Source organism: Pan troglodytes, chromosome 2 (genome assembly GCF_028858775.2).
Source record: "Pan troglodytes isolate AG18354 chromosome 2, NHGRI_mPanTro3-v2.0_pri, whole genome shotgun sequence".
In the NCBI taxonomy this organism is placed as follows: domain Eukaryota; kingdom Metazoa; phylum Chordata; class Mammalia; order Primates; family Hominidae; genus Pan; species Pan troglodytes.
In genome coordinates, this window is record NC_086015.1 from 48,414,012 (window position 1) to 48,434,049 (window position 20,038).

General features: G+C 49.5%; 2 long non-coding RNA genes across 2 annotated transcripts; one reads left to right on the forward strand and one right to left on the reverse strand.

The window, feature by feature from the left end:
* Positions 1 to 5,013: 5,013 nt before the first annotated feature.
* LOC134809559 (uncharacterized) lies at positions 5,014 to 7,942 on the reverse strand. The gene is made up of 2 exons (XR_010155573.1): positions 7,844 to 7,942; positions 5,014 to 5,701 (listed from the first exon to the last, which is right to left on the reverse strand). It is a non-coding gene; the product is annotated as an uncharacterized LOC134809559 (long non-coding RNA).
* Positions 7,943 to 11,835: 3,893 nt separating this feature from the next.
* On the forward strand, positions 11,836 to 13,448 carry LOC134809558 (uncharacterized). Its single transcript, XR_010155572.1, has 4 exons — positions 11,836 to 12,072; positions 12,469 to 12,538; positions 12,761 to 12,855; positions 12,980 to 13,448. It is a non-coding gene; the product is annotated as an uncharacterized LOC134809558 (long non-coding RNA).
* Positions 13,449 to 20,038: the final 6,590 nt, after the last annotated feature.

The following is a 20,038-nucleotide window of genomic DNA, read 5'->3' on the forward strand; positions in this document are numbered from 1 at the left end:
CAAATAAGTCACCATAGAGCATCTCAGGGCCTCGACAGCCACCCAGCGGGGCACATGAGGATGTCTCTGGCCTTATTTTTCCAGCATGTAGTAGGTTCTCAGTAAACATGTGAGACAGGTTCATATGATCAGTGTGCCTGAGGGCTGTGACAGGCTCCAGAAGGCCACTTGCCCTTGTCCGTGAGGTTAGTATCCAAGTGACCCAAGTTCATGGGTTCCCCTCCCCCTACTCCTGGACCTCCATCCATGTAGGTCACCGATGGGGACATGCAGGTCCAGGGAGCATGGCTCAGCATCAGGCCATCACTAAAGCAAACTCCAGCCCACAGGGACCTGGTACAGGGTAGGAATAGGGGCCCTGCGGGTCAAAGGGAGTCATGCCCTCTGGAGGGCCTTAACATCCTTTGTTGAGGACTCTCTGAATGTCTTCTCTTGGCTTGGTCCAGCAGACATTGGAAACCTCACTGGGGAAGGTTCATGGGAGGGTCACGGGTACCTTCAATTTCTAGCGGAGAACCCGGAAGTAAGTTTCCCTGCCCTGCTGAGTTCATTTTCAGGGGGCAAGACCCAGTTCCAAGCTGAGGGTGCTGATAGTCCTTAGGGTTAGCCCCTTAGGGGTTCCTGGCCCACTGTCCTGGTGCCCCTCCCTGGCCACCACCAGGCACCTGAACACTAGCTTCCCAGCAAAGCCCCCACCCACAGCAAAGACCACTCCGAGGCCTGCCCACCATAGGCCACAAGTGTTTGGAGGACAGGGACCAGATCAGGTTCCGGCCGCACCAATATTTTCCTCCACCAGAGCCCCAATGTCAAAGGAGCTGCTGGAGGGCCTGTTCAAGAAGAGTGTAGTGACAGAAGCCAAGGAGACTGTCACCACCCCTCTCCATCCTGCTCCCTGCCCATCACTCCAGGCCTCCATGTCAACTCTGTCCCAGCTTCCCGCCCTCTCTCCCCCACTCCATCTACCTGCGCAGATGGCCTGTCCCTGCAGATATCTACACCATCTCAGCCCTTGAGCGCTCCCCTGCCCACCCTTCACACTTTCAGAACTGCACTCCCTGCTCAAACACCTTCTGTGGCTCCCCAGGACGGAAGAAACAGTCGCAGCTCCTCAATGGGTCTCTTAAAAGCCTCCCACTCCCACCTCACCTCGTCCTGCCCATATCTGCGGCTGGACCTGCTGGGCCAGCCAGCGCCATGACCTGCTCCGTTTCAGCTTCCAGCCTCCATAGCTTTGCTCAAGCTGTTCCTGCCCTCCAGGATGCCCTCCCCATGCCTCAGGACCCAGTGGCTCCTCCTGTGCCCCACCTCGGCCCTCAGAGCCAGGCACACAAACTCTGCAACTGCATTGCACGGAGCTCTGACCCAGGGGGACTTGTCCTTGACTCCAGGCCTGCAAAGGAAAGCAAGAGGGAGCATTTCACATGGGAGAAGCCACTTGAGTGGCTGGGGGAGAGGCACAGAGCTGGGAAAGAGAAGATGTGAGAGCAGGCCTTGAGTCAGAAGGCACTAGAGATGGTGAGGGAGCAGATAAGGTGGCTGGGGGCAGAGGACTGGGTCTCTCCCTGAATGCCCCGTCCTTTAGCCACACCTGAAGACACATACCCAGCAGCTGGGGGAGGAAGGGGAGGACAGCGCCTGGATGCCCCTGGACAGGAGGGTGCTTGGCTCAGGCCACTCCCAGTCCTGGTAGGAGTGTGTGGTCAGTAGGACCCTGTAGCCATCTGCAGCCTGGGAGGCCCTAGCAGGGCTTGCCCAGACTCTGCTTGCATGCCTGCAGTGATGGATAGCTCACTCACTTACCAGGCAGCTCACAAGGTGGGGTGCAGCTCTGAACAAGCAAAACTTCTTCCGAATGGAACTGAAATCTGCCCCTGGGGCTCCCCACTGAGCTCCCCACTGACCCCACGGTCCCTGCGGGATAGCCCCTGCTAGACCCTGTGTCTCCTCCTCCAGACCTGGCAGTCTCAGGACACTCAGCTCTTCTCCAGGAATCACCTCCTTGGTGCACAACCCTCAGATGACCTTGATATGGTTTGGCTGTGTCCTCACCCAAATCTCATCTTGAATTGTCGCTCCCATAATCCCTATGTGTTGTGGGAGGGACCTGGTGGGAGATAATTGCCTCACGGGAGTGGTTTCCCCATATTGTAGTGAATAAGTCTCACAAGATCTGATGGTTTTATAAGGGGTTTCCCTTTTCATTTGGCTCTCATTCTCTCTTTGCCTGCCGCCATGTAAGGTGTGCCTTTCCCCTTCCCCCATGATTGTGAGGCCTCCCCAGTCACGTGGAACTGTGAGTCCATTAAACATCTTTTAAATTACCCAGTCTTGGGTATGTCTTTATCAGCAGTGTGAAAACAGACTAATACAGACCTGGAACCCCCTCACCCTTCCCTCATCTCTGCCCCAAACAGGCCACCACCCCTTGACACAAATTCTGCGTGGAAGACATGAAAACCTGAGATTTGGGCTTTACTCAGAACATCACCCTATCAGAGCCACAGTGCAGCAAGTTCAGCTCACCTGAGTGGGATCTCAGAACAAACCCCCAGGAGCAAGTCAGCTGAATGCATGGCCTGGGCACCCTCCCTGCCCAGGCCTGACAGCTTTTGTCTCTATGGTCTGTGATCCTCAAGGACACTCGACTCCCAAGATCCCCCCAATTCCCACTCCTGCCGCTGGGGGCAGAATGTGAATTCCATGACCAAATAGCCCCTCTCCTCACAGTTGTGTGGCTAGAGTCTCTCCACCTCTGACCCTCCATCTCCTCATCTTTCAGGGAGTGGAAGAATGAGATCACCCACAGATCCCTACTCATCCCACTTCCATCCCCCCTACCCTTTCCCTACCACACACACAAACATATCCTGGCCTGGGGTGAAGTTGCTGATTTTATTAACTGCAAGGCCCCCGTCATCCAACACAGGGCACCAAGCCCACGTGAGAGGGCCCACACCCACTGTCGGTTGCCTTTCTGGATTAGAGACTCTGAGAGCTCAAAGTGATAACTGTCTTGGAAATGGGCAACAAGGCCAACTTTGATAGGAAACTGCTGCCCAGGTTTTTTCATACATCCACTGTCAGCAGAAGTGGCCCTGCCAGGCCACAGGGCAGAGCACGGTGGCTCGTCCAGGGGATTTGTTGCCCTGGAGACTCTGCTGGTGTACACTGAGCCCTGATCCCCACCCCAGCGTGAACTCAGATTCCTGCTGCAGGCTGGGCTTGTAGCTCTCTGGGCATCTCTATGACACTGGCTGGGGCTCTTGTGGGTTGGAGGAGCATGAGGCTTAAGAGCCCATGCTGGGTTAGGATTGGAGGCCCTGGTCCCAGTCATTCTGCCCGAGAGACCCACAGCCCCTGCCCTGGCAACCTTTCCCTCCAAGGCCCAGGGCCCAGATGACCTTGCAGGCTCCGGCCCTCCCTCTGCCCTCCAGCCTGGCCTGCTCTCCGTTGTTTGCTGGCCGTGTTGCCATGCACAAGTGGATGTCCTGGAGCACCTCATGAGTGCCCACCAGCAGTGACACCAAGGACTTCATCAAGGCCACCCTGCAAGGGGCACAGGGAGTGCACACCAGTCCTCCTGCCCACCCTGTGGAGCTGATGGGCCCTGCCCTCTCCCACCCTCAGAAGCAGCCAGGCCCTCAGGATCAGCTGACCCCAGCCTGGGGCTGACTTCCATGCTACCTCTTGTTCCCAGTGTTTGTCATAGCCTGTAGGTTGAGCAGGCTTGACAGACTGGCTTGCTCACTCCCATATTGTGCAGGGAGGGAAACTGAGGCCAAGGTAGGCAGAATCCTGCCGATATCACAGGACGTAGTGGCCGCAGATTTGAGGTTGGATCCCAGGCCCATGCCCCCAGCTCAGAGAACTCTCAGAAGGGTCAGGGTCCACCGTGGGTCCATTTCCTGGAATAACATAGAAGCCCTAGTTGGAAAGAGACACGGAGCCACACCCTAACCTTTGACCTCTGACCCGCCCCACCTAGGATGAAAGCCTCTGGAGGCCTGGGTCCGGCCAAGAATCAGATGAGACCTGGGAGCCGCCTGGGTGTGATGATTCCAGGGCTGGGCTGGTGCAGCCTGCTGAGGGGCAGGGGAGGGTGTTTCTCCACCAGGACTCTGTGGTTAGGAACCCATGAGCCGGGAGCACCAGGGTCTCCTCTTTTAGGTAGCTCTGTTCTTCCTTGCCCTCAGAAGTCCACTTCCTTGGTACCCAGCAACTCAAGCTCCTCGTGGCAGGGCACAGTGCTCCACTGGCAAAGCCGAGGATGCACTGCAATGCCGGCCAGGCTGCACGTCCGATTCTGGCCACACCTACCTGCCGTTGCTCTGCATGCCCCACTCCTCTCTAGTGTTCCTGATGTACTTGAAGTCCATCCTGATGACACATTTCACCTGGAGCTGCTCCGGTACAACTTGGAGCCACCTAGCACCTGTTCAGGGACACTAGTGGGGCTTCTCCAGCAGCTCCTCCTCAAACCAGGTCACTCTGTGTGCCCAGGCCAGGTCTGTGTCCTTCCCCCAGGATGCACTCCTGTACCCCCGAGGCTTCCTCCAGCCCTCAGCCAGCCTGATCAAGGAGGGCCAGGTCTGTGATGGGGCTGCTTCCCACACTGCCTGAGTCACTCCATGCCTGGAGGGCTGAAAGGCAGTACCCAGAGAAAGCACAGAGCTGGGGATGGGGGTGACCCTACCTAAAAGTGTGGTGTCCACTGCTAGCTTCCTCCAGCCTCAGGCTGTCTCAAAAGGGAGCTCCATGCAGGGCCCCAGCCCCTCCCTGCCCTGAGTGCTGTCCTCAAGCCCAGGAGGCCCCAGACTGTGCCCCAGGGACACTGGGCCTGCAGGTCCGTCATCCTGGCTTGTTCTCATTCCCACCCAAGGAGGTCTCCTGGCTCTGGCTGGAAACTAAACATATTGCTTTGACACCCATGTCAGAAGCCCAAAGAATTAAGAGTAAAATACCAAGATGGCTTGGTATTTTAAAGGAAGGTAAGGGAAGCTCTAGGAAACGTTATGTCAAAATCTAAGTAAAATTTTACTGGGTTTGAAAGCACTGGGCATGTTCCTGTGAGACCCCTGGGGTGAGTCCTGTGCTTCCAGGGAAGGTAGATGGGGCCAGGCAGATGCGGCCAGCAGAGCCTGGCCACGGGTGGCTCAGGAAGGTGCTTAAAGAGTGTAGCCAGACAAATTTTCTTAAGATTCAAAAGGAAAACCAGTTATTCCCAGTAAGGACATTGTTCAGCTTGCAGGTGAAGGCCCAGGGTGCAGAAGGGCTGAGAGGAGAGGTCGAGACCGGTGGCTGAAGGGCTGGTCCCAGGGGCCCGAGTATGGGCGGAGTCACTCCTGGTGATGAGATGGTGACAGGGATTGCTGAGAACAGTGGGGGCTCCTCGCTCCTCCGGCTTTGGCCTGGCCCCAGGTGGGTGCAGATGGGCAGGGGTTTCTTGAGCCTGAGTCTTTCAGAGAAGGCTTAGATGGAGGTGCAAGGGCAGGCCTCTGTGCAGGCGGGCCCTGGGGACTGCAAGGAGCCTCCTGCACACTCCTGGGCTGAGATGGGGGCTTCTTTTGTGGGCTCTCAGGAGAAACAGCAGGTGCATCTGCCTTCTGCGGGGGGTAGGTGATTTCTCCGCTTATCTCGTTCACCCAGAAAAACATGTCTAGCGGTTCCTGTCCCTGTCCAAACTGACCTCTAGACATACCTAAAAGGGAGAAAAGTGAGACAACACAGGTGGGCCTTCCAGCCTCCATATGTCGGGTGGAGGGTCAGGGGGAACTGCCAGGGCCTGGGCTTCCCTCAGCCTGAACCTCTCACCAGGGGACTCACTCTCTCCCGGAGCACCAAGCCTTCCTGGAACAGGAAGCTCTAGCCTCCTAACTGGAGGCTCCAGATGAATTCTAGGGTCATTTTCTTCTTAAATGGTCTTTTCAAAATATTTTCATCTTAACCAAGTATACTAAGTATACTTTACGTCCTGACCTAGTTCAGGGATGTGTGTGTATACTAACAATTTCATGGAATGTAAATAGTTACGTACAATAGTCTCTGATATTTTCAATTCTTTTTATGTAATTAAATCTACTATATTCCTTAAGAAAATGCTGATTGCCATTCGAATTCATTTTGTAAGGAAAGCAGCAATGATGAACCATAGCTTGAAAAACACAATCTTCAATTAAGAGAAGGATGGAGAATCTGATACAAAAGAAGACCAAAAAAATCACTCTTGCAAATTTTACACAAACATGACCATGTGTGGTCAGCAGAATGGTCCCCCAAAGATGGCCCTGCCCTAATCCTTGGAACCCACAACTGTGTTTCATTATATGGCAAAAGGGACTTTGCAGATGTAATTAAAATTATGGACCTTGAACTAGGAATATTATCCTGGATTATGCAAGTGGCCCAATCTAATCACTCGAGCCCTAAAAAGCAGAGAGCTTTCTCTGACTGGCATCACAGAGATGCAGCAGAAGGAGAAGTGAGAGAGATTCTAAGCATGAGAAGGACTCAACCCACTGTTGCTGGCTTGACAATGGAAAGGGCTTACTGGAAACTGTGTCAACAAAATGAGCTTGGAAGTGGATGTTCCCCAGAGCTCCCAATAAAAGCTGGAGGTAGACAAAACCTTGATGTTAATCTTGTGAGACCCTAAGCAGAGCCACACTTGCTGACTTAGGGACTTCAGTGGTATGAGATAATAAATGGGTGTTGTGGCTGGTTTGATGGTTCATACCTATAATCTCAACACTGGGAGGTGGGAGGATTGCTTGAGCCCAGGAGTTCCAGACCAGCTTGGGCAACACAGGGAGAACTCATCTCTACAAATAATAATAATAAGAAGAAGAAGAATACAAATAAATTAGCTAGGTGTGGTGGCATCCACCTGTGGTCCTAGCTACTCAGGAGGCTGAGGTGGGAGAATCTCTTGAGCCCAGGGTGGTCAAGGCTGCAGTGAGCTGAGATTGTACCACTACGCTCCATCCAGCCTGGATGTCAGAGGGAGACCTCGTCTCTAAATAAATTAATAAATAAATAATAAATAAATGGGTGTTGTATCAAGCAGCCACACCTGTGGTCATTGTAAGAATAAGTCATTTCCTGGTCAGGCGCAGTGGCTCACACCTGTAATCCCAGCACTTTGGGAGGCCAAGGCGGGTGGATCATGAGGTCAGGAGATTGAGACCATCCTGACTAACACGGTGAAACCTGTCTCTACTAAAAAAAAACAAAAAAATTAGCCGGGCTTGGTGGCGGGGGCCTGTAGTCCCAGTTACTTGGGAGGCTGAGGCAGCAGAATGGCGTGAACCTGGGAGGCGGAGCTGGCGGTGAGGCGAGATCACGCCACTGCACTCCAGCCTGGGTGACAGAGTGAGACTCCGTCTCAAAAAAAAAAAAAAAAGTCATTCATTTCCCATTCTTACAAATGGCCACAAAAGGAAACGCCTATGCCATGTGAACACGTTCTCAGAATCAGTACAGGAGGCAGCCTGCAAGTCTGGGCGACTCTTCCTACTTTCTTTCCGTCAAATTCCTTCACCTTCTTTAGAACAGACACAATGACTGTCTATCCTGAGAAACTTCAAGGTGTGCTACCTAGAATATCAACCAGCTCAACCAGAAGCTGATCCTGACACCTGTGTCCTACAGGAAGTTCTGATTTGCTCAGGTGGAGAGGATTTCCCCAGCATCCCCTGGTGGCCACAAGGCCATGAGGGAGTCAGCACAACCTGCAGGGATCCCCTGGTTCAGGGTGGGTGGAAACAGGGGGTTCGGGGGCTGAACAGTTAGAGGCTGGCCAGGAGCTAGGGAACTGGATAGGTATGAAGGGTTTGAAGCTTACCTGTCAGAAGGTTCTGGGGTGGAGGAGTCTGTGGAGGGAGCTTCAGAGAGCAGGAGGGGCATTAGAAGGCTGGGGCCCCTGCAATCTAATCTTTGTTGTGTAATGCGTTTCCCGCCCTATCCCAGCCTAGCTTCTGCCTGGTGATCTCAGACCCCTGCAGGGCAGCTCCCCACTCACCCCTGCGCCATCCTCGCTGTCACAGTGCCTGATGCCCCCAAACTGGAAGTGTGCCTGCCATTGCCTTTCCCTGCCTGGTTTCCAGCAGTCCCATCACATGGCTCCAAAAACAGCATCAGGGTTTTTTTCTAGAACCCAAATTTATAAACAAGGGGCAATGTCCTCTGACAAGGTTGGTTTGTGCTCAGTATAATGGTAGCCAGGGCTACCTGGATCAGGAACATCTTGTGATCCCCTCCCTACTCCCCTGGGTCTGGCTTGCTGGGCCTCACGCCCTCTTCACACCCTGGTCTCCCTGAGAATTAGATGCAGCTCCCCATGTCACCAGCTGCTTACTGGGACTGCCCAGCCCAGGTCCACCTTGAATCCTCACCACGTTCCCCACTCTATGGACCCAGCGGCTGCTGTGTGTCTCATGGAGCCAGCCCATGGTGCTGGCAGAAGATGGAACAGTCGTCCTCCTGGGCTGGCCCCAGGTCACCCAAGCAGGCTTTTCTCCTCTCCTCACCTGCCTGATGGTGCCCACCCGATGTGGGGCAGTCCATAGGGCTGCTGGAGCTTAGTGAGAAATGAATCCCTTCCCAGCCCCCAGGGGCTTGCCCAGCAGCCTTTCCCCATTGGTGCTAGTAGCCTTGGGCCTTCCCAGAGACTGCTGCAGGCCTGTCCGTAGCATGAGGCCATTGCTAAGGTGAAGGAGAAGCCTCTGTCCCCTCTTCCCTCCCTGGCTCAGCTCACCTGCTCTGGCAGTGTGCTTGGTGAGGCCAGGTGTGCTTCCTCCCTTCCTCCCCAGGGCCTCTGCTTCCTCCCTTCCTCCCCAGGGCCTCTCCACCTCGGTCCATACAGGGGCAGTTTCCCTAGGAAACTCTAACTCATTCCATTACCTTCCCCCAGCTGATCTTGGAAACCCCCTTGCTGTGAATATTGGCAAGCTTAAGAGCTTATTGCCCCCACCATGGCGTCCAGCTCTTGATCAGTGTGCTTTGAGGGCTTTGTCTTCCAAGCCTTGGACAACCCTGAATGCTGGTTAGTCTTTGGCTGGCTCCAAGACGCAGTGTCACACAAGTACCACCCTGTGGACACGCTGAAGTTCCCATGGAGTCTTTTCTATCGAAAACTCGGCCTCTTTCAGGCCAAACACCGGCTCCCTTCATGTGCATCGCTTTCTAACTGGTACAATTTCCCCAAAGATAATTTAGAATTATAGTGATCACTTTGGGGAAACTCTGATATATACAAAACAAAAACAAAGCAAAATTCTGAATATCCAAAGGTCTGCTGTCTTTAATTGGTATGAGGAGGCTCCTAAACACAATTTGGACTCAAAAAATGCTTCTCTAAGATATTCTTTAGCTATAACTAATATGAAATTGGAGCATCTTTTCCCTCATGTGCATCTTTTTTTTCTTTTTTCTTTTCTTTTTTTTTTTTTTTTTTGAGATGGAGTCTCACTCTGTTGCCCAGGCTGGAGTGCAATGGCACCATCTCAGCTCACTGCAAACTCCTCCTCCCAGGTTCAAGTGATTCTCCCGCCTCAGCCTCCTGAGTAGCTGGGATTACAGGCATGTGCTACCACGCCCAACTAATTTTTGTATTTTTAGTAGAGATGGAGTTTCATGATGTTGGCCAGGCTGGTCTCAAACTTCTGACCTCAAGTGATCCACCCACCTCAGCCTCCCAAAGTGCTAGGATTACAGGCATGAGCCACCATGCCCGACCAAGCATCTTTAAAATGTTGACATTTCCAATGCCCTTGCCACATTTTGTGAAAGGCTTCAGGTCCAAAACTGTCACTATGTTGGGTAAACAAAAATGTTGGCTGGCAAATCACTCTATTGCATAAACATCAATATTTGGCTAAACATTTTTTTTTTTTTGAGGTGGAGTCTCGCTCTGTCACCCAGGCTGGAGTGCAGTGGCGTGATCTCAGCTCACTGCAAGCTCCGCCTCCCGGGTTCACACCATTCTCCTGCCTCAGCCTCCCAAGTAGCTGGGGTTACATGTGCCCACCACCATGCCCGGCTAATTTTTTTTGAATTTTTAGCTAAGACGGGGCTTTACCATGTTACCCAGGATGGTCTCGATCTTCTGACCTCATAATCCACCGGCCTTGGCCTCCCAAAGTGCTGGGATTACAGGCATGAGCCACTGCACCTGGCCTTGGCTAAACATTCTAAGGAGACTCTGGATATCAAGAATAAAAGACCCCTCATGAGGAAAATCTTTGTCTTGTTTGCCTAAATGACAGATCATTTTGTTTCATAGGGAGGCATCACTTCCTTCCTTTCCATAAGTTGGAGATTAATACATTCTGGCTTTTAAAAAATTGTATGGCTTGATAGAATTGTCACGAACTGAAATTATGTCAAAACCAGATATAGGACACTCTCGAGTGTGTATTGTATATATGTCTAAACTTTTATCCCTCTTCTTACAGAGAAAAATGATTAGTTTTTGTCTAAAGCCAGCTCCCTCTCATTTTTTTCTATCCCATTTCCTCTCCTTTTCCCTCTTTTGAAAACTTAACAAAATGAAAGACTTAACAAAAATTACATTCAGCCATTATGCATATATTCTAGGAATTTTTAGTTCAGGTAAAGTCTAAATTGTCTAAAGAAAAAAGTTATTGAACTATTTTTTATGGACACTAGAAAATGTATTTCCCTGATAACATTTTAAACTAGCCAACTTCAAAAGAAAAGACACCAACTTCAAAATAAAGGAAAATGTTAGCATGATTCACTCTTTAATTATTAGTTTATTTTTTAAAAAAATGTTAGTACAACATTTTGGCTTATTCCAGACCAAAATTAGATTTCTTATAATTCAAACTTCCTAAATTTCCTACATTAATTTTATTTATTTATTTATTTTTGAGATGGAGCCTCACTCTGTCCCCAGGCTGGAGTGCAGTGGCACAATCTCGGCTCACAGCAACCTCCACCTCTCAGGTTCAAGCGATTCTCCTGTCTCAGCCTCCCGAGTAGCTGGGATTACAGGTGTGTGCCACCATGCCCAGCTAATTTTTTGTATTTTTAGTAGAGATGGGTTTTCACTATGTTGGCCAGGCTAGTCTCAAACTCTCGACCTCAGGTGATCCACCCGCCTCGGCCTCCCAAAATGCTGGTATTACAGGCATGAGCCACAGCGCCCAGCCCACATTTATTTTGTAAATGAAATGTTTTCATCATTTCCATAACTTATTTAAAATAAAAAATTTTGACCGGGTATGGTGGCTCACATCTGTAATCCCAGCACTTTGGGAGGCCAAAGCAGGTGGATCACTTCAGGCCAGGAGTTAGAGACCAGCCTGGCCGACATAGTGAAACCCCATCTCTACACCAAAAATACAAAACTTAGCTGGGCGTGGTGGCACACGCCTGTAGTTCCAGCTACTCGGGAGGCTGAGGCACAAGAATCGCTTGAACCCAGGAGGCGGAGGCTTCAGTGAGCCGAGATCATGCCATTGCACTCCAGCCTGGATGACAGAGCGAGACCCTTTCTCAAAAATAAATAAATAAAGTAAAATAACAGATATAAATTCACCCTTGAAATATAGAGCACTCTCAAAAACTGAATTGACTTGACTCTCCCAGAAATCGAAGCTCATATGACTAAAATAATTGCCCTCACCCAGGCATGCCAACTTGTGAAAGTGAAGTATGTAGTTATGCTGGTAGTAAAGGGGCTTTTGTCCACAAATTCAGTGTGCTTAGAGAACCCCAGGGGAGGAGCTCAGTGGGTGGAGTCTCCAGGGATTTGCCTTGGAGGCTGTTGGGAGAGCAGGAGTGAGTGCTGTGATTGGCTGGGACCTCGATGTCACAAAGGTCAGGGACAGCTGCCAGAGAATGAAGCAGAGGGCTGTGGGGTGAAGGGACTGCCAGTCTTCTGCCACTCCTTTTTGTGGTCCTTCCCTTCACTGCCTTCCTTCTCCCAGACAGACTGGGCATCCAGTTCCAATCCAAAGGCTGCCCCTTTGACCAGGCCCATCTTCTCCACCTCACATCAGACAGCCAATCGGCTGCCCAGACCTCGAAACCTCAGTAACCTAGAAGGTAAGGACTTTCAGATTTCACCAGGAAGGATTATCCCTTCATACCTTATAAAAGTAACAGAACCGGTCGGGCACAGTGGCTCATGCCTGTAATCCCAGCACTTTGGGAGGCCAAGGCAGATGGATCACCTGAGATCAGGAGTTTGAGACCAGCCTGGCCAACATGGTGAAACCCCCTCTCTACTAAAAATACAAAAAATTAGCCAGTCATGGTGGCACACGCCTGTAGTCCTAGCTACTTGGGAGGCTGAGGCAGGAGAATCACTTGAACCAGGGAGGCGGAGGTTGCAGTGAGCCAAGACCTCATCATTGCACTCCAGCCTGGGCAGCAAGAGTGAAACTCTGTCTCAAAAAAAAAATAAATAAATAAAAACTAATAGAACCTATAAATTCACAGGAAATGGACCTTGGCAAACGTGTGTCAGGAGAGGATGACTTGGAGGTGTCCACCGTGTTTCTTACTGAAGGTTTGTTCAAACCTAGAAATTCACTTGGGACAGCTTATGAGCCCTCTCCTATTCTTGGGAAAGCTTTTAAATTGTCTGACAAAGTCTGTACCCCTGGAGCATGGGTTAGTTTGTTGAAGTCCACAGACCACACAGTTTCTTTGGAGGTGTGCAGCATGAGGGTGAGTTCCTCTATTGCCCACTGATGGAGAACTCACTTAGGCTGTCTTTTCTCTCCTTCAGATGTCTAGAAGTCAATTGGGGTCAAGGAACAAGCCTCTACTCACATGCATGTGGGCAAATGAAGTCACAGAACAAATAACCTACCCTGCATCCAGGTTAGATCCTCCTGCACCATTTCCTGCTTCTCTGTGGATCCTGCAATGTGGACCCCTGTCTGGATGTGGTGCTGGGGAGGTGGCTCCTCCCTGTCCCAGAGGCCCATCTCGTGTTCCCACACAGGCACAGAGTCCAGGGACACCCCCTGCTGCTGCCTCACCTAAGAGAAAGTGGCCCAAGAAGCACTGGCCCGGTGCCTGCTGATGCCAGGAGCCCTCTGCTACTGCCTGACACAAGCATCCTTCGCTTCCCCCTCCCAGGCCCTCCCCGAAAACGTGGGCCACAGGTACCACTCCCTATGCCACTGAGCCCCACATTTCCCATCCCCCAAGCCACTCCCACCAGCCCCAGAGCTTTCCTACATTTATGATTTGTCCAAAAATGTGATGCCCTTCAGCCCCCAGAAGGTCATCCTCCAGGCTGTGATCATCACACAGGGGGTCCCGCATGGGGTCCTCACAGGCCTTCAACCCAGCACAAATCGTGGCCTGGTTTGACCTTTGAAATACCTCAACATCTAAAATTCAGAGCTTTTTTGGAATATTTATTTTCCATAGATATAATTCTTTCAAATAAATTCCTTAGAAAACAATATCCAGTGTCTCATTATTTGTGCTAACATGTGCTTTTCCCATTTTGGAGATGAAAAATATCATTAGAAATAAAAACTCAATGGACAGATTAAACATCAGATAAGATGCAGTTAGCAGGCCGTGCGCAGTAAAGGTTGCAGTGAGCTGAGATCGCGCCACTCCAGCCTGGGCGACAGAGCAAAACTCCATCACCCACGCACAAAAAAGATAAGATGCAGGTAGCAGAGGGGCCAAGTGAACTCAAACAAGATCTGAAGTGCAATCTTCCTTAAGGAGTCCAGAGATGGGTGACAGGACATTTGAAGGAAAAGTTCCAACAGAGCACAGACAGGCTCTAGGAGATCACACAGGGAAAGGGGAGGCTACATCCAAGAGATAAAGCTGAGAATTTCCCAAAATTGATGGAAAACAGGAATTCTCAGAGTGAGGGATGCCACTGAATCCCACAGAGGATAATTGAAAACATCCACACTTAGTTACATTGTAGCAAAAGCATGAAACACTGAAGATAAACCTTGAAAGCTGCTAGGGAAAATATCTGATGAATTGAAATTAAAAATGATAAAGTTTAATGAAATAGTATCATTAACATACTGAAAAAAATCAGACATCTCAGATTCGTACGTTCAGCTAATTATTCAACAATTAGGGAACTATGAAGACTTTCAAGATAAAAAGTTTACCATGAGCAGACCTGGACTACAGGAATGTCTTGCTAAAGAACGGTTTTGGTCTGGGCACTGTGGCTCATGCCTGTAATTCCAGCATTTTGGGAGGCCGAGACAGAAGCAACACTTGAGGCCAGGAGTTCAAACCAGCCTAGCAAGACCCCCATCTCTACATAAAAGTTTTTTAAAAATTAGCTGGGTGTGGTGTTACGCACCTGTAGCCCTAGCTATTCAGGAGGCTAAGGTGGGAGGATCACTTGAGGCTAGGAGTTTGAGGCTGCAGTGAGTTAGGATAGCACCACTGCATTTCAGCCAGGGCAACAGAGCAACACTCTGTCTCAAAAAAAAAATAAAATAAAATAAAGCAGTGTTCCTTAATCTTGGCACTCTTGACATTTGGGACTGGATAATTCCTTGTTGTTGGGACAGCACTGGGCAGTGTAGAATGTTTAGCAGTATCCCTGTCCTCGAGATGGGGAGGCTGGCACCTCATGTAAAATGTTTGGCCAGGTTGCAGCCTGTGTTACCTTGGAGGGTGGATCATAATTTGACCAAATCTGTGGCATTAGGAAAACGGCAAGATTCCAGAAAGCTGGTTTTGTTGGCTCCTCCTTGGCTGCTTTTAACAAAGTCCTGTGAGAAAAGTGGTCTCTGGCTGGAGCTTGCCAGTGTGCAAGGAGAGCTAGAAGGACCCAGAGTGTTGTTAATGTAGGTAACCCCTGACTGGCCTGCCACACACAAACAGTTGAATAATTTGGTGCCTTGCAAGTTTGAAAAAATCAGCCACTCATACACCCCAGCCAAGGCAGTTGTGAGCTGTGGCTCTGAAGAGGCAGTCTTTGTAGGAGATAGCCCTGGTGCTGCTAGCAAAGACAAGATTTTGGGTGTTGCTTTTCATAGCAAGCCTATGATATTAGTGAACATGGAGAGATCTGGCACAATCAAGCGTTGCTAAAAGGAACTCAAAGGCCTGCTACAAATTTCATAGAGCTGGACATAGGCCATCCCCAGTGAGCCAGGACAAAAACTAGGCAGAGCCCAATGTCCATAAAGTGTGGGCTGGATGGCTGAGCACGGTGGCTCATGCTTGTAATCCCAGCACTTTGGGAGGCTGAGGCGGGTGGATCACCTGAGGTCAGCAGTTCGTGACCAGTCCGGCCAACATGGTGAAACCCCATCTCTACTAAAAATACAAAAATTAGCCGGGTATGGTGGCGCATGCCTGTAATCCCAGCTATTTGGAAGGCTGAGGCAGGAGAATCACTTGAACCTGCGAGGCGGAGGTTGCAGTGAGCCGAGATACTACCACTATACTCCAGCTTGGGTGACAGAGTGAGACTCCATCTCAAAAAAAAAAAAAAGAAAGAAAAAAAAAAAGAGTGGGCTAGAGCTCCACAGTGGTATCATCATACACAGAATACCATGATATAATGAAAATACAGCATCATCACATGCAATGACATACATAAAACTGACAAACGTAATTTTGAGCAAAAAATGCAAGACAGACAATACTTTATTACTTCATTTCTATAAAGTACAAAAACAGGCAAAAGTAAACCATATTTAAAGATGTCTATAACAGTGGTAAATACTGTGTAAAGGTTGTCGGCTACTTCTGACCTGAAGGGTGAAAACAACCACAGACAATATGTAAATGAATGAATATATCTGAAGATTATATGAAATTTATTTTTTATTATTTTTTTGAGAGAGGGTCGCTCTGTCTTCTGGGCACCATTTCAGCTCACAGCAACCTCTGCCTCCTGTGTTCAAGCTATTCTCCCATCTTAGCCTCCCAGCTGGGATTACAGGCATGAGCCACTGCACGTGGCTACATGTTTTGTATTTTTAGTAGAGACGGGGTTTCACCATGTTGGCCAGGCTGGTCTCGAACTCCTGACCTCAAGTGATCCACCTGCCTCAGCCTCCCAAAGTGCTGAGATTACAGGCATTGAGCCACCATGCCCAGCCCTTGAAATTTAAATTTCAATGTCTCTAAATGAAGTTTTATTGGAACACATCTACACTCATTTGTGTGTGTGTGTCTGTGTGTGTGTCTGTGTGTGTGTGTGTGTGTGTGTGTATGGACGGAGACAGAGAGAGAGGGATTTATGAATTTATGATAAGGAATTGGCTTATAGAATTAAGGAGGCTGGCAAGTCCCAAATCTTCAGGGTGGATGAGCAGGCTGGAGATCCAGGAGAATACATATTCCAGTGAGAGCCCAGTGGCACCTGCTGTGGAGCAGGATTAGTAGATGGTGTGCATGAACTCTGAAAGCAGTCTGCGGAAGAATTCTCTCTTGCCTGAGAGAGAGTCTGGGGCAGCCAGACTTTACGTTCTCCTCAGGTCTTCAGGTGATTGGATGAAGCCCACCCACATGATAGAGGGCAATCTGCTTTCCTCAAAGTCCACAAATTTAAACGTTAATCTCATCCAAAGCAACCTCACAGAAACACCCAGCATAACGTTTGACCAAATACCTGGGGACCTTGTGGCTCAGTCAAGTTGACACCTAAAATTTACCCTCACACTCCAGTCCTCCAACATCCCAGCTTCCCTCTTACATCCCTGAATGGCAGAACCCAACAAGGAAACAGCTGGCGAAGCAGCATCGTGCCTGTTCTTTGTTGCCTGTGTTTTTCATTTTAAGTCGGTGGAGTTACACCCCATGGATTCCTTTGTGTCTTCCTTTTCATTAAAATTCTGCTCATGGATTCATCCCTGCAGTAGGTTCATTTTCAGGTGGAAGTGTAGGAAGCACAGGAGATCACAGAAGACCTCAGCAGTCCAGCTTTGCAACATCCTAACAAGGAGACGGGAAACTGAAGTACCACAGGAAGGAGATACTCTCCATCTCTCACCACCCAAAGCTTCCTGGGATGCTAAGGGTCATCGTTCTTTTTTTTTTTTTTTTTTCCCCCGCTCTGTTGTCCAGGCTGGAGTGCAGTGGCACTATCTCGGCTCACCACAACGTCCGCCTCCCAGGTTCAAACGATTCTCCTGTCTCAGCCTCCCCAGTAGCTGGGATTTACAGGTGCCCGCTACCATGCCTGGCTACTTTTGTATTTTTAGTAGAGACAGGGAGTTCAGACTGGTCTCGAACTCCCGTTCTCAGGTGATCTGCCCACCTCAGCCTCCCAAAGTGTTGGGATTACAGGTGTGAGCCACCGTGCCTGGCCTAAGCCTCACTGTTCTTTTCATCTTTCCTGCTGAGACAGAAGAGGAGATTGAGGATGTGGACATTTTGTTGAGGAAAGAAATAGGACAGACAACTCAATGAAGTCTCAGAGAGCCATTCTAAGAACCCATGTTCTATTTCCAGAACCCATGTCAGGCCATTACTGGGGGGTCTGATGGGGTTATGAGAGAAATGCCCAGGGAGGGAGACTGGAGAAGGTTCAGGGAACAAGTTCTGGCTTCTGCCCTTAGAGGAGCCGGACCTGCAGAGAGAGAGTGGGAAAGTGGAGAACCATCAGCTCACTTTCCCTCTCGCCATGGCAAAAGCATCTCCATCAGGCAGGACTGGCTTCACAGGCAGGACCATCAGCTCACTTTCCCTCTCGCCATGGCAAAAGCATCTCCATCAGGCAGGACTGGCTTCACAGGCAGGCAGCCTGGGCAGCCCTGCGGGGCCCCACACTTAGAATGGCCTCCGCCTGCTATCTTGCTCTGCTGTCAGGGTCTTGAAATTCTGAATGGTCTTGAACATCATGCACTGCACCTGGCAAAATAGCCAGTCCTGATCAGGTCTCAAGGCAGCCCTGGACTTTGGAAGGCAGCACTGACGCCCCACTGAGGAAAGGAATGGCTGCTGAGGACTGAGAACTAGAGCTGAGACTCCCAGGCAGCCCCTTTGGAAAACAGTTTGGCATTTCCCCAAAATGTTAAATGTGGAATTATGTGATCCAGAAAATCACATACAAAATTGTCTCGTGTCCCTTTTAAACATATAGAATGTAACTATTGGAAAGAGAGAGAAAAAGGGCCTGGCTTGGTGGCTCACTTCTGTAATCCCAGCACTTTGGGAGGCTGAGGTGGGCAGATCACTTGAGGTCAAGAGTTCAAGACCAAGCTGGCTAACATGGTGAAACCCTGCCTTTACAAAAAAAAAAAAAAAAAAAATTAGCTGGGCGTGGTGGCACACACCTGTAGTCCCAAGAGGCTGAGGAAGCAGCTTCACTTGTACCCAGGAGGTGGAGGTTGCAGTGAGCCAAGATTGCCTCTACTCCAGCTCGGGCTACAGAGTGAGACTCTGTCTCAAAAAAGAAAAAAAAAAGAGAGAAAGTAGTTTTGGAAACATTATTTGCCCTTAGCCATGTTGTGGGTTTATTTCCTACACTGAGTCATATTATGTGTCTCCCAACATGTCTGGAGCAGTTGCTACTCCCTGTACACCAGGTCCAGTGACTATAATGTCATCAGTATAATGGACCAGTGTGTCATCCTGAGGGTGAAAAGGTTCTCAAAGGACCTGGGAACTACATCATGAGCTGGGCTGCAGAGTTGAGGTAGCCTTGAGATAGGGTGGTGAAGGTGTATCTAGCTGAAAGCAAACTGTTCCTGATGGTCTTTACTCACAGGTATAGAGAAACATTCACCAGATGGGTAACTGGGCAGCCAAGGGGATAATCGGATCGGGTGTGCCACACTTCGCCTACCCCGCTTGCTTTTGGTTGCTTGCTCTTTGTTATTTTTTTCCCCCATGAAGCTGAAGGCCACGATAGCTGAAGGCTATGCTATTGAACACTGTAACTCAACTTTAACGTGCTACCTTATAGATAACATTTATAAGTCACCATAACAATCACTTATTTTTCAGGAACTTGGGGCAGATCCTGTCCAGTTCAAACCAGTTGAGACTGCCAACCCTTCAACTGGGCCTGTACACATGCCCAAGAGGTGGCCTTTTGACATCAGAGGGCCAAAAACTCCACCCTCAGATATTAATGCCACCATTTTCTGCACATATGTCATATGAACCCCAATTATGACTGCATTTTTCCCCACTGCCAATCACCTTTCCCCATGCCTCAGACCACCCTACTTCTCTAACCTATAAATCTCTCTAAGCCTCATCTTTGGGGAGGTGAATTTGAGAGCCATTCTCCCATCTCCTCACTGGACAGCCTTGTGAATAATTCTTCTCTCTTTTGCAAAACCCATGTCACAGTGATTGATTTACTGTGTGAGAACAGAACAAACCTGGGCCTGGCTCAGTAACAACTGCAAACCAGTTGTCAGACGTATCGTTTGCTCAGCACTGAAACCACATGTGGAAACAGCACCTGCACTTGGAGTCACTAGTTAATTAAGTTTACAATTAATCCACTTGTCATTCTCCAAGATCCATCTGTCTTCTGCACAGGCTGAGTAGGTGAGCTAAGTGGGGATGTGTTCCCGTCTTTGATGGTGGCACTAATCTCAACAATCTCTCCAGGAATGTGGTATTAGTTTGCTTTAATATTTTTGTGAATGAGGCAGCTCTAGTGGCTTCTACTTGGCCTTTTCTACCAGAATTTTACTGTATGGATCAGGGAACTAGTGTGGGATTCTGCCCATTGTTGACTATGTCTATTCTAATTACGCATTCTAGAACCAGGGAAATAACCATAGGATGGGTTCAGGAATCTACTAGATCTACTGTGAGATGAATCTGAGCCAAAAAGCCCATTGATCACCTGACCTCCATACACTCTTACTCTGAGGAACCATGGTGGCATTTTGAGTCTCCTGTAATTACTGCTAGTTCAGAACTAGAGGCTGGTTATCCCAGAAAAGTCTAATTATTTGCCCTTCCCAATGCACAATCACTCTGATAAATGGCCTTGGGTGCCTTTGGGGAGGCCTAGGAAGATAAAAAGTATAAATTATTGTCAGTGCAGCAGGGTCCTACTTCAAAGGGACCTGGCCTATCC